Source organism: Siniperca chuatsi, linkage group LG2 (assembly GCF_020085105.1).
Source record: "Siniperca chuatsi isolate FFG_IHB_CAS linkage group LG2, ASM2008510v1, whole genome shotgun sequence".
NCBI classification, from domain to species: domain Eukaryota; kingdom Metazoa; phylum Chordata; class Actinopteri; order Centrarchiformes; family Sinipercidae; genus Siniperca; species Siniperca chuatsi.
This window is the reverse complement of record NC_058043.1, coordinates 23,193,694-23,207,849: the sequence shown is the minus strand read 5'-3', so window position 1 is coordinate 23,207,849 and position 14,156 is coordinate 23,193,694. Positions and strand designations below refer to the sequence as shown.

General features: G+C 41.3%; 1 protein-coding gene and 1 long non-coding RNA gene across 6 annotated transcripts in view; one reads left to right on the top strand and one right to left on the bottom strand.

Moving 5' to 3' along the window:
- Positions 1-14,156, top strand: part of LOC122868863 (paxillin-like) — a 29,332-nt gene that overhangs the window by 1,794 nt on the left and 13,382 nt on the right. The window contains exons 1-2 of one of the 5 annotated variants that reach the window (XM_044181295.1): positions 13,416-13,431; positions 14,075-14,114. The exons of 1 other annotated variant lie outside the window; for it this stretch is intronic. The gene's annotated coding sequence lies outside the window, so the exon portion shown is untranslated. Of the gene's footprint in view, positions 1-1,561; positions 1,627-13,295; positions 13,432-13,734; positions 13,752-14,074; positions 14,115-14,156 lie in introns of those variants that run through there. 3 more of the 5 variants (XM_044181304.1, XM_044181287.1, XM_044181309.1) reach the window with 3 other exon arrangements.
- LOC122868929 lies at positions 1,216-2,465 on the bottom strand. The gene is made up of 2 exons (XR_006376208.1): positions 2,208-2,465; positions 1,216-1,389 (listed from the first exon to the last, which is right to left on the bottom strand). It is a non-coding gene; the product is annotated as an uncharacterized LOC122868929 (long non-coding RNA).

Genomic DNA, 14,156 nt, shown 5'->3' with positions numbered 1-14,156 from the left:
GTGCCAAGAATATTGGTCATTCTATATCCAGTCAATATTTATGGATACCTTCTCAGCTTACATGGGTGAAGGGCTTTCCTTAAAGTAGCTGCTTAAAAAAAGAGTGTTACACAACCCACTGTAATTACCATGTCACAGGGTTGTAAATTCTGTCATCGTTTTAGCAGAGACCTGTAAAAATGTGGCACACAAATGTAGGCTACAGATACTCAACTCTCCTTATGGATGTTGTTGGGATGGGGTTCACAGGGGGAAATCTTTCCTCCCATCTGTTTGTGAAAATTGTTTTCAAATGGTTTAAATGCAGTCGCGGATCTAAAGAAGCACCTCCCCAAAGAGCTGAAGTGAGGCAGTGCAGGGAGTCATCCACCTCAGAGCCCAGAGAGGACAACAGAACCTACATGTATTTTTAGCAGAGGAGTCCTTCTTCTCAAGTGCTGAGCCAGCAGCACCTAGAAACCTTCCACCAACCAGCGGACATCTCTCTTTTCCCCTTTCCCTCACTTTCATTGTTCATTTCTAACAGTCTTTCCTTTTCCCATACTGCCCCAACACCTGTGACATGAAAGCAGTGACTCTGACTGGAAGTTTCCCGTTCTCCCTAAAAGCATCTTTCCTGTGATCCGCACATGTGCACACACTCAGTTTGCTATGCCCTCATGCTTCCTTCAGCACCAGCCGTGGGAGCAGACTAGCGCTGCTTGCATGCAGGGCGTCTGGGTGGATCAGGCCCACATGCAGGGATTGGGCCTCAGCCAAAATGTATCCTTCTTAAACACTGCACTGCCCCACCCGATCTCTCTCTCTCCCCACTCCCCACCATTCCTGTGGTGAACCACATAGGAAGCTGCAGGCTGCAATCTATTGACAGTTTAAAGATGGCTGACTTTGCAGGAGAGCAGATTAGCCTTTAGGAAGATTTGAATCAAGGCAGATTGTGATGCTTGACTGCAATTGCTTGATCTTCAGTCATCAGCTTTTTAACAAAATCAGAATCAGAATCAGAAATACTTTATTGATCCCAGAGGGGAAATTTTTTTGTTACAGCTGCTCACTGTCACGTCAGTGCACACAGGAATAGAAGTACTAAGCAAATCAAAATATAATACGCTATAATACAGGTAATTTAAATTAAGTACAAAGTGTAAGTGTAAGTACAAAAGTGGATTTAGAGGTTGATAGGTTGATAAGTATTAGGTAAATTGGACGCAAAAGCTTATTTAAAACTTTATTATGCTAGACATGGATTTATATCATTTGTGTCTCCTTTTATTCATACAGTCTTTGCAGTTTAGATGCTGTGGCAGGTTCTGAGGCAAACTTGCATTGACCTCACCTCCTCAGCTATCAGCGCTGCCAAGCGTTGCTCCTTGCTTCACTGCTCTGGGCCTGCACCAACAAGACATGAATGTCAAATAGCCTCCAAAGTTAACTTCCTTATACTGACTTTGAGCCGCAGTACCTTTCAGTATTTCCTTTATGTCTGCAAGTACAGTAACTGCTCTGTTTCTCTCTCACTGATTTGTTTTCCTGTCGCTTTAGTGGCATCATTTGAAGTGAAGTGATTCCCCAGAGCCCTGTCAGCACAGCAGCTGCTGCGTCGGAAATGTCACTCATGGAGTGGACGTGGGTGAAGTAGTTCTTTACTAACTCCAAATCAGATCTGATATAGCCTAGATACTCAACCGAGTCTAAATTTAGGTCGGTTCAATGTTTATACACCAAAATAAACATCAGACAGCTCACATGTGGACATTTGACATTTCCTCTATACCAGGGGTGTCAAACTCAAATACACAGCGGGCCAAAATTTAAAACTTGAACAAAGTCGCTGGCCAACATTGAACAAATGAACCTTATAATATGGACCCAAACAAGTTTTGCTTTAACATTGAATATGGAACAAGCAACGCTTATTACCATACAATATACAGTCCCTGACAAAATTATAGGGAAATGAAAATATTTGAATTGACATTTGCTTTGAACCAAATTTCAACGTAAAATATGTTTATTTTTGATATTATTTTTATGTATTTTTTAGTTTTCTATATGATGCAATTTCTTTAATCAAAAGATCAAAACATGGTTTTATTCTGACAAAAATATAGGGAAATTAATAATTTATTGACTTTCCGTGCCCAAGAATTACATCTGAACATATCTTATCTGGCACGCTAAAAGCAAGACTTTTCACTGAAACTCACCGTTTCATAGTGTCGTCTAATGTTGTACTCCTTAGTTAAAGCCACGTTGGCTCCATATACAAGACAAACAGGTCTGTCTTTTACATATGTTAACAGATATTCTGCTTCCCACCTGTCCAAAAAGCTCCTGTTTTCTGCCTTTCTTTTCGCCATTTTTGGGAAGGGGTAGCACGGTGACAGTTGTAGCATGAGGTCGCTATGACTACTGTCACAGAGGAGAGGGCGTTTCTGGGTCCTGTCATGATTGACGCGCCAAGACAACAGCAGAGCGTTATGGGAGTATTTGTAGTATTAGCGGTGAATGCGCTGTATAATACTGGCAGGCCAGCTCTAGTAGTCATTTGGTATTGCCTCCCGGGCCAAATATAATTATATTTGGTTAGCAGAGTTTGACACCTATGCTCTATACTCTATATAGATTGTGATGCTATCATTTATGCCTGAGTGGTAGTTTTACACTCTATTAGGGACACAGTTTATATAATAACCTAATATCCCCTCTGCCTACTAGCAGTTGAGTCTTGTCATGATGCAATGATGGATCAATAACTCTACAGTGTAATAATTAGTGTATTAGTTCAAGGAATCTGTTTAGAATAATGTAAATCTATGTCATTTTGCAAAATGCATAACCCTTGTTTAGAAGTCACAAACGTGTTTTGGGGGAGATCGGTAGCAGGCAAAACTGCATATATGACTTTTACGTTTTGTTAATATGAACTAGAACAATTGGCGTTTTTCCTGTGATCTTTCATAGGGAGTGACTTTAAATCAATACTTGGATATTTGAAGGTCACTGATTAACACGTTATATTTTGTTTGTTTAATCGGAACAAAAACCGAACTGTTAAAACGACAATTAGTATTTTATGGGGGGTTATGTGCCTGACTATTCCTTGACTGGGACCAGTTGTCAGGCACCAGCTGTTTCCAGTCCTATGCTAAGCTAAGCTAAGCTAACCGGCTACATATTTTTTAACAGAAAGCCTGAGGGCGTGGATTTTGTTTCTGAGAAAAACAAAATAAGGAAGAGGAAGCACCATCACAGTCACATAAGTGACACAAAGCAGACAAGGCAAAGTGCAATACAACTGTTTCTTTGCCCCAAGCCCTTGTTTTTCTCCCACCCACCCACTCCACCCACACCCTTTAAATCTTCGAGGTGTGAGATAAGACCTATGGATAAATTTATAGTGTATCATTTGATGATTTGGATTTCTGGATGACAGATTTGACCATATAGTGTGCCAATTCTGAGGGAATGTTAATGTCTCTCTTCCAGAGTCTGTTAAATGGCAATGGTTTACATCAGTGGGGGTGCCAAGTATCAAATGAAGGGGGTGAGTTTACAAATCAGTGCCACATGGGACGCCTTGAGCACACATTGCTGCACATAGCTGTAGATAAAAAAAAAGAGGTGCCCGGGAGGTTATAGGACCTTTTGTTAATCTTGGAATTCACAGAGACCTTGTTGCCCTACTATGGTTTGCAGAATATGAACACCTTTGGCAACTCACTGTGGAAAAAAAATTGGAGGGTGTGGATTTTTATAAGACCTGGGCATTTACCAGGCAGGGAGGTTTTAACAAAAGACGCTGTTGCATTAAGGGAAGTGTAGGATCCAGTGTTTTTGGAGCTTGACCCATACTAGGGACTAAAAGTCAGGATATCACAGCCTCTGCTGCTTAATTATGACCATTCTTTTTTGAGTCTGTCTCTTGCAAGTTATGGAAAGCAGTACTAAATCACTGGAGTACTCTCGTAAGTTGTAAAGTCAGTCTGGACATAGAAGTTCCCATGATCAAAAATCCCCCTTCAGTTAACTTCTTCGTCACTTGAGCTCATAAACCTGGCAAGTTGGTGCAAATTGCATCTTCAGTAACCCTCGGCTTAATGCAGCAGGGGGCAAGTCTACACTAGATGATAAGTGTGTGTGTGACTCGTGCATATAAATCACACAATCAATGTAGCATCTGAAGGCTTGAGAGAATCCCCTGTATCTCCTCCAGCGTTTTTCCATCTGTTTCACTTTAAAATGAAAATGCTGCGGGGCTTTGAAACATATGGTGTATGCACACACAAAAAACCCACACAGACACACGAAACACTCATGCCCGCTCCTGATCAGACTGCTGGTGTGGACAGACTGCTCTGAAGGGGAAGCTGACTAAGCAGTGGCAGCTCTACACTCAGCCAACCGTCATGTTATCTCTCATGCGCCTAGCCCAGCATAACAACAGCCTGCAGGGTCGATATCCGAACACCTACTGTAGGTTTTTGGAACCAGGGTTTATTTAGAAAGCCAAATAAACCCTGGTTGCAAAAAAAAACCTATTTAGGCACATAGGGATTCAAGCCAAATCTGGCTGTGGTTAGGATCTGTGTAGTTTTAATGATAGACTGCATGTGCCAGTCATGTTCCTCTGTTCTGCTTTTTGTCAGCTGAGCTCAGTGAGCCCTTTTTATTGGGCAGCTTCTCACATGTTTCATGACAGGAAGTGCCCTTAGTGACCTCTCTGTTGTAGTGGCAGTCATGAGGATTCTTTGCTGCTAACCAACAGAATAGCCCACTGTAGGTCACAGACATCATGTTAGTCATACTAACTTGTGGATGTGCCTCATCCTGTCCTATTATTGGTGACTTCCCTAATGTGAGCTTTTGGTCTTATTAAACCCTGGATTTCTTTCTTGTTGTTTTTGCTGTTTTACATTTTGTTTCCAGGCAACCAGAACAGCTCATTAGCTTGATGTAGCATGTTGTCAATGAAATGAAGCAAAATAAGGAGAAAATAAGGTGCATGTATAACACCATTTGTATCATGTATGATTATGCGTGTATGTCTCAAGCTGTTATCAGCCTTCCACCATCCCGCTGTGCTCTGATGAACTGAGTTCCCTGCTGACTTTGTGAGATTCTCATCCCGGCACTCCAAAATGTCTGACAGTGACTGACAGCTCCGTTGATGCGACACTGCTGATCCTCTGATGCAAGCTGTAATAGGACAACAGCTGGTGTAACAGTTTTTCATGAAGATGCCACAGTAATTGCAAAATTTGATTGGTAGCACAAACAGGAATTAAGCACAAACCGCAGTTTCCTTTTGAAACGGTCAAAATAGTGCTCCAGTTCAATGAATGCTTATTGTCAGATGAAATGGATCTTACACTGTCAGCTGGCCTTTCTAATACACCTCCATGGTTTTCAGGCTTTCCTCTAATTGGCTTCTAAATGCCATTTTTCTAAGAGGTTGTATGGTTGGCATGGCTGCAGCCTTAGATAACACTGTTGTTGCTGTTTTATCAGGGATTGGGTTTGTGCCCAGCAGGTTTCCTCTGGCCTTGGCGCAGGTTTAAATAGTCACTAACACACTGCATGTACTGCCCTATTTGGGATATGAAGCCATCGCAGTGAAGGCCTTTGATGAATTGGGAAGTTGGAGGGGGTGGAGGACAAGTGAGTGTGCGCATGTGAGAGAAAGTGAGCATGAGTATATGTGTGTGTGTGTGTTTCAAATTGCTTGTGCTTTAGTTGGATTTACAACCAGCATCTGGCTTGTTAAAGAGGATCAATCAGGAAGCCCGATCTAGACCCCACTCGGGTCAATTACAGCATCAGTGTTGCTTAGGTCAAGTTTATAAGGGTGTAGGCTTAACAAGAGTTTACACACATGCACACACATATGCCGGCACCGAGCTGACTGTTTTCCAGTGGAATGATTTGGCCTTCTTTGCCGACCTCACAAACCCTCCTCTCCATCCTCTTCCCTCTGTCCTCGTCCTGCCGGAGGGGGACAAAGAGCAGCTTGTTTCTGGTGCTGTGACCTACTTCAACCCAGAAAAGACAGAACTGATCAGGCAAAGGGGGAACGATTGTCCATCCATCCATCCATCCATATATTTTCTGCCACGGGTCTGGGTTATGATCGTAGTAAGCTAAGCAAGGTAGCTCAAAAATCGAGCGTCATTCTTGACTTTGGAAATAGTAGTTTGGCAAAGAAACTCTTAACTCAAGATCCTCTTGAAGGCTTTTTCCCAGAGCTTTCAACAGCATCTCACAGTCTTAATCAACAGATGGAGTATGCTCAGTTGAAAGCTCCAGAAAAAGCTAGTCAGACCTCGAGATAAGATTTTTTTTTTTGATAAAGCTTAAACAAAGTCCAAAAGCACAATTCTTAGGTGCATAAATTGTAATTGTGCATGTTTTATCTAAATTTATAAAAGCATGAAAATATCTTGTGTTTTTTGTTGTCTAGACCAAAGCATATATAAAATCTCATTAATGCCACTTTACAACCATTGGTCATGGGGCCTTTGTAATTATGTATTATCCGATTCCTTTCAGTATAAGCATAACATGGTGGGAAGTTGACAGAGTATTGTATTCCTGAATACTTATTTGTGTCAGTAAGTGAAGCACTACCTTTTAGAAGGGACAGAATCTTATAGAAGTGGATAGCTTTACTTCCACTTGCCATTATGTTTAGGCTAACTTTTCTTTTCCTTTTGGCTCTGTGATGTGTACATTTGGCTTAGAGGTTGTTTTCCAAAACACATTTAACTTATTTTTGCAATTCAACAAAACACTCCAAATGAGCAATCGTTCATACTATCTTTAATAAATGCACCCTCACTAGTGCTCTCACCACTACACTTGCATGCACACTGATGCTCAAAATAACCACAGGGGCAACGTGTAAACTGCAAGAAGGCTTTTGCACCCACAGACTACCTCTGTAAGCCTTTCACTGTGGGGAATAAGAAAGGGGAGACAGCAAGACGAGAGTGTGTTTTATCTTATGACTGGTATTATTTTAGTTACAGATACTCTTGTCTCAGTTCGTATAGTCATATGTAGAGGTGATACATTATTCATGCATTCAAAACTCCTTTAATGACTGATTTTACTCAAATGTAATGATTCAGTCCAGTAGGCAATTGGTTTGTACAAGCCATAACAGAACAATTAAAATACAAATAAAACAGAAAAAGCTTCAGCCAAAGTGCTTCAGTGTGATAATGACAATACAAAAATCTATTCTTCAGAGTGATCGTAGATATAATTTGTAGTGAGTTTGTTTTGCTCTTGAGCTGCACAAAGTAACAATTTAAAAGAAATTATAGCATATTGGTCGGTATGGTATGCCTGACATTATGAATTTCCTATTCACTCTTGCAGTAAATCTGGGTGGGTGCAAGGAAGACATTATCCAGTTTTACATGAAGAGAGGCTGCATGCTGGAATGGTTGAACAACAGAAAAATCCAAGGAAACTGAAATGGACCGAGGAGAGATACAGATAATGCTCTTAATCTGCATGAGTTACATAAATAGATCTTTACCCAGGAGTGTCTGTAAAAATGACTTAAAACAATATAGTGCAGGATTTTGTGGGCACATGGGCATTTACTTTCTGTCCTAATTTTATTTTCTCTCATGCCTCATTACAAGGCAATCTGTGATTTAAGGCTCTTATTGGGGTTTATTGATTAGACCTACAACCTAGAGCAGTGTATCTGAACCTTCCTTTGACGCGTTGTAGACTGCAACTTTTGTATACATAGCTGTTGAGGTCAAACACACAGTACTTTCTGGGAAAGCAGACTCGTCAGCAGGCTGAACGGGTGTCAATTTCTGGGTGGAAATGAACAGAGATGAGGTGTGAAACCCTCACCTCTCAACCCTCATTTCATCTCTATTTCTGCATTCAAGTGTCACTTGTGTGGGGTGGCTCCACCCTTGTCAGGAGGCTTAACTGCCATATAATCGGTTTGATAATAAGTTTATTTGAAAATAATTCTTTCTAAGCATGCAAATATCAAAGTGGTTGTTCTGTGAAAATCATTGATGTTACCCAGTTATTTGAAAAATAGTTAACACATTTTGGGAAATATGCTTATGCATTTTCTTGCCTGGAGTTAGATAAGAAGCTTGATACCCCTATCATGTCTATGCGTCAAATATAGATCTTGAGCTGCAAGGTGGTTAGCTTAATTTAGCTTAGTTTATCTTAGGGTAAAGACAGAAAACAGGAAACAGCTAGCCTGACTAGTAACACGTCTCAAGCTCACATGTTGTATCTCCTTTGTTTAATAAGCACACAAACAGATATGTAAAACAGACAAGTTGCAGAGATGCTGGTAGGCCAATTTTTTTAACTTTGGTCAGAGCCATGCTAGCTTTTTCTCCCTGCCTCCAGCCTTTATGCTAAGCTAGACTAATCACCTCGGCCCTAGCTCCACACTCAACACAGACATTAGAGTGGCATCATCTAACTCTTAGCAAGAAAGTGAATAAGCATATGTTTCCCAAAATGTATATGTATTCCTTTGAATGATTTTGGCCACTCTGGGACAGCGGAACAAGCTGTCAACACAACACTGACATTTATCACCTTTTAAGTTGATATTTTGAACTTGCTAGCAAACAGCTGCTTATTTACTCATCCAGCAGATATATGGAGCAACATTAGCATTAATTTGGAGTCATGTTTCTGGCCACCAGGTGAATATAAATCCAATGTTCACTCTCTTCTAGCTCTGTTTTTGGTCTCTACCATCTACCATCTCTGCCATTTGGTGCTGGGCAGGTAATATACAGTTGATTTATCATAGCTTTTTTTATATGTCTGTCTGCTGGCATTTTGCCTTTTTCTGAATCTAGTCTGTGTAGATAGAGTACAACATGTAACAAAGGTTCCCTGGCTGGAATCAAACTGGGGATACGCTCATATATGGTATGCGTCTTTACACCAGACCACCAGGACAGCCCCTGCTTTATGAAGTTAAGGGTTTTCATTGCAGCATCTGTCATAAGCTGGAAATTTGTGCCAGCTTGCTCTGTGTGCACACATCTTCTTAAGCTACAGAGACGAGTGTCATTTTTCTTTTAAAGATTATTTTTTCAGGCATTTTTTGCCTTTAATTGACAGTGACTGCTGCAGACATAGACAAGAAAGGTGGGAGAGAGAGGATGACATGCAGCAAAGGGCCGCGGGTTGGAATCGAAACCCGGCCACTGCGGTAAGGATTCAGCCTTAATGGTACATGCTCTACCAGGTCATCTACTGGGGCGCCCCGAGTGTCATTTTTCTTAATTTGAAAATTGTCATGCTGAGGCAGTGTGAGGTTCCATTGTACTTTAAGTCATAATAATATGACCATATTCACAATGCCACTAGTAGTGTCTTTCATCAGGAATCACTCTCTCTGTTTAACAGTGGATTCAGTCAGTTTGCATTACTAAGGACTTTTTCTGGATCTGAGCCTGGTATTGCTTTTTGGATTGCATGTGTCTAAACAGACTTGCTGTAAATGTACTGAATAGTTTAGAGTGGAGTACAAGCTGCTGTGTAAGCAGTCGTATTCTGTGACTTAATTGCAAGTGTGGGCTGTGGTGCCATTTCCATTTAATAGCATTTGTAGCAGTAGCACTTCATTGATCTTAACATAAGGAAACGCCAACCAGGCTCTTCTTTGTACCACGTAATTGTATGAGACAGTACTGCAAATGTAATGTAATACATAGTATAAGCTGGTTGGGTGGTCTGTAATGTCGTACTGTTGCTTTGACTGGCATGGCCATCCATCATCTACTGTATGTCTCTGCTCCCACAGGTCAGGGTCGGGCGGGAATGTATTTATAGTGGGCCTGGATGCCTCAGCCTGTCTCTGGTATGTGTGGGGAGCCTAGCTGAGAGGCACCTGTGTACAGTATTGTTTTTCTTCTGGTGCACCTGCATGTGTGCGTTTCTAGTGTGATTTAATTTTGTGTGCCTGCTGAAGCGCTCCAAATGAGCACAGGCCTTCTGTTGTCTAACCCGAGCCCAGAGGGGAGTAAAGTGGAAGTGCATGTGCGCCCATCTTGTCATGATTTCTTTTTTTTCCCCCTTCTGGTGGAAGCAAAGAGAAGGATTCATCATCTCTGCGATGGTCTGTCAGCTTGCGTCACATTGAAAGGCCATCTCTCTCACAACACAACATGAAAGGCTGTCTCTTCATGTCGACGTACACTCACAGACTAATAACTGAAGGTTGTTCCTTACAATAGAGATTGTTTTTACATGTTCATTTTTTAAATATTACATTCAGACGCTCTTTCCTCAAAACAGATTATATACAAAATGTCTAACAGCTGACATTTTGTTTTCTTTCATCTGTCCTATCTTGCCTTTAGTCCCTTCTTTTATCACACTATCTTGTTCAGCTGGTGTGCACCTCACAGTTCTCTTCGTCTCTCTCTCTTTCTCTCATATTTGGAAGACGAGCTGTGGCATGTCAGGAATTCATATCAGCCTGCATGCACCTTGCAACACATCAGATACAGAGGGAAAGGAATGAGGGTATGGAGATGCAGAAAGGAGGTCAGAGAACATATCCTGTTAATTTCACTTTGGTGTCTGCTCATATCTGGGTAAATGCCTTGGCATTTATGAACCTCATAGATAAAGCCTGCTCTGTATACCGGCAGCCCTTGGTAGAAAAAGCCAGGAGTGTGCTCGGCTCACACACAACTCGACATCACCCCCTGCAGGTCGTTAAAGGTGTTTTTTTTATTGCATTACATTTGATAGGAGCTATTTCCTGAAATGAACTGCTACCAGTAGATGTGTTGAGTAGAAGACAGCAATGATTCACTCTATGCAGTGGTCAGCACTGATAGGGGCTCAAGCAGTGTGTGCAGTATCAAGCAGGCAAGATTTCCTGTCAGGGGATAATGGAGGCTTGCTTTTGTTGACGTCCAGGACTTACATGGATAAAAAACCTCATAGAGTAAAAGTAGTGCTCCAGGATTGCTTTGTCTCAATTATATTTATGTTTTATGTTGATTTTTACTACGCAAGGTTACAATTTAAGTGCTGATCTAACATCTGTCCTTCCCTTTGCTGTTCACATACTTGACTCTTCAAATGATTTCCTTTCCATACCCTAATTTTCCTGCATTCCCCATTTTCCCTGTCTTTTTCATCCCTTCTTCTGCCATCCCAATCTTCCCAGTCCCCTTTTTATCTCTCTCTTTCCTGTAATGAGCCCAATGCAGAACAGCGTTTGTGTAATTAAAATGCACACCATTCATCTGGGAGGAAGGGAGTCTCCTTAATCTGCGTCAGCCCACATTTTAGCCTCTGAGGATTTGCTGCTGCTCCACGCACGCACGCACACACGCACACACGCACACACACACACAGACAGACACTCTTCCCCGTTTCACCGCCATTCCTCATTGTTTGAGCCCAGCTGTGCCCTGCCATGTCACATTTAGTGTTGTGGACATGGAAGCTAACAGAATGCTGGTGTTTTTCATCGTTCATTAACTGCAAATGAAGAGGTCGGACTGTGTTTAATTGATGTGGGTTTGATGTTGATGACATGCATTTCCCAAAAATATATGCTCAAATAAAGTTATCTCCAGAAATTCTTGCCTCTTCTAACAAAGGATAAGAATGATTCAGGAGGCTCATTTTTAAGATCAAGCTCTTGGATGTCTCTTATGAGTTCCTCATTTTACTGTAGTTCCATTTTTGGTCACTGGGGAACTAGTCTGTGCTTTCCACTAGAGTTTGTGTGTCACGGTATGTTCCCTTGGCAGAGGAGGCTGACACACCTCTGTGTGTTTGTGTAGTTTGTGGATGGGCCAGAGCATGCCTAGCAGCACGCAGTGTTCGGTGAACAAAGGCAACCCTGAAGCTGCTAGTTTCCATATTTTATGTTTAGCCTATATTCTCTAAATTACAGGACTGTGTTCTATCCACTTTGTTGAGGGGAAATGAGCTGTTGATTTCAATTAACTTGTCTCATTTTGATGCAAGACCTCTTAGACATTAAAGTTATTCAATGGCTTGTGAGAGATCTGTATACTAACAGAATATGTATTTCATTTAGGTTGGAGGGAAGTGTTTTAGTGTAACTCTATTTTGGAGCAGCAGATTCTTTATAACCAGGGTTAAAGCCAGTTCAACTTGCGAGCTAAGTTGATTAACATCTCTTGTGTAAACCATCTGGACTAACATCTGTTGGCTGAGGTCTCCACCAGCTGCACTAAAACTTTGTTCTGACATCAGCAGCAGATATGTACTGAGGCCTTCAGTTTTCTGATCCAGTTTGTACCTCTTAATATGTAAATCCGTAAACTGTAATGAAAATTAGGGAGAAGGACTGTGTAGACTGTTGCTTAAAAAAGTACATCCATATCACCCTTTCACTCTGTGTTGTGGCCGATGTAGTTACGATAAAAATCAGCTGCATCGTGTAAATTGTTTTAAAGAAGAAGTCTTAACCTCATTTTAAACACAGGAAAACCTCTTAGAATAAGTTCACTTCACATCTTGTTGACTTCCCCTTCTACTGGACCAGAATTAGAGCCCAGAGACTGCAGAGTTGATAGCACCTGTCTATTGGATAATCTGAAACATCTTTGAATGGTAGATTTTATCAAATGCCATACTTGGTACAAACTACTAAGATTGACAGTTGTGTTGTTTCTGCCTCTTTACTTCTACGGGGGTGTTTTTGCTACTGCCAAGTAAGAGATGAGGACACAGACACAGAGCTGGCTGCTGTAGTGTAAACAGCGTGCTGTCCGGTATCCATAATGAAACTCTGTGGAATGTGCTTGGGTTGTCTAGAACGGAGTCTCTGCTGTGAAACCTAGTCAACTGGCATGTTAGCCATGCTAATCATGTTAACAATGCCGATGCAAAGTTGGGCCAAGTGGATCTGGTATTGATCAGGCTCTGCTTCTGCTGTGTCTCCTCTCAGTCTTGGAAACATTGCAGTCCAAGTTACTGGACTGTACTGTACTGTAAGTTCTGTACTGATGATACTCTGGTACACCTAGAATTCCTTTTCAGGTTAAAAACTTTCTAATGCAGTTAGTCTCCTGATGAAATCTTGTTGTGCTTAGAATATTGACATTGCAAAAGAAATCCATATTGATCCTTATTTTACTTAAAGTTTAATGTAACATTAAAATGCTGCAAAGGTGAGTCATGAGTAACCTAAGCAGAGTGTGCGCTGACAGTGTGAAGGAGGGGCTGATTATACCTTTATATACCTTTTGTGATACCACTCCCTTAGTTGGGCATGCCTCTGTTGATAAGAGCTCTGCTTGCTCTCAACTTTCCTCATTTCACAACGGCGTGTATTCCTTCTTCTGCTGTAACGTGCTCAGATTGCCAAAGTTGGACAGCTCCGTCCTCAGAGACTGTTTTCAGTGGGTCGTCATTTGCGTGAGTAGTATCTCTTACTTGAGCTTTCAGGCAGCTAAGTTGGAGCTGGCATAGCAGTGGGGGTGAACCTAACCCGCTGCCATTAATTTTAACCCCTCCTTCTCCTCTCTACCCTGACCCTCTCTGCTCTCAGTTGCACCCCACTCTTCCCCCTCCTCCTCGTCTCTTGTTCTCTTATTGCTGATGGTAGAGTTAAGAAAGGCAGTTCCTGCCTGGCAGATAGTCTGTTTGGGTTGCCCTCTTCCTCCTCTACTTCTTCTTCTTTCTCTGTTTTATCTTCTCTTCACTTCCCTGGGTGTAATGTCTTGTCTTTTTCTAAGGTACGTCCCATCTCCATGTTGCTTTAGCTATGGTTTTATCTTTCTTGAGACACTGCTTTATTTTAGGATGGCACTTTGCAGTAGTTTGGTGTTTGGTACATCTTAGCAAAACATATTGCCAGTTGCTAAGATGCAGTATTACATATAGAATATTAAAAACTTTCAGCTTTTCTGCGACACCGTTGTCCTTAACAGCCTCAAATATATTGGTATAATGGAAAATATGTAATTATGTATAAACAGTAATTTTGTACTAATAGTTTGTTCATGTAAGACATTTCATGTTAGAGCAAGTTTGTTAAATTGAGGGTTTTATTTTTTAGGACTTGTGAAATTCTGCAAGAGAAACTAAACACTGCTGTGGTGAGTGAGTACGCTAAAATAAGCCCAAGTATTCAGTAATAC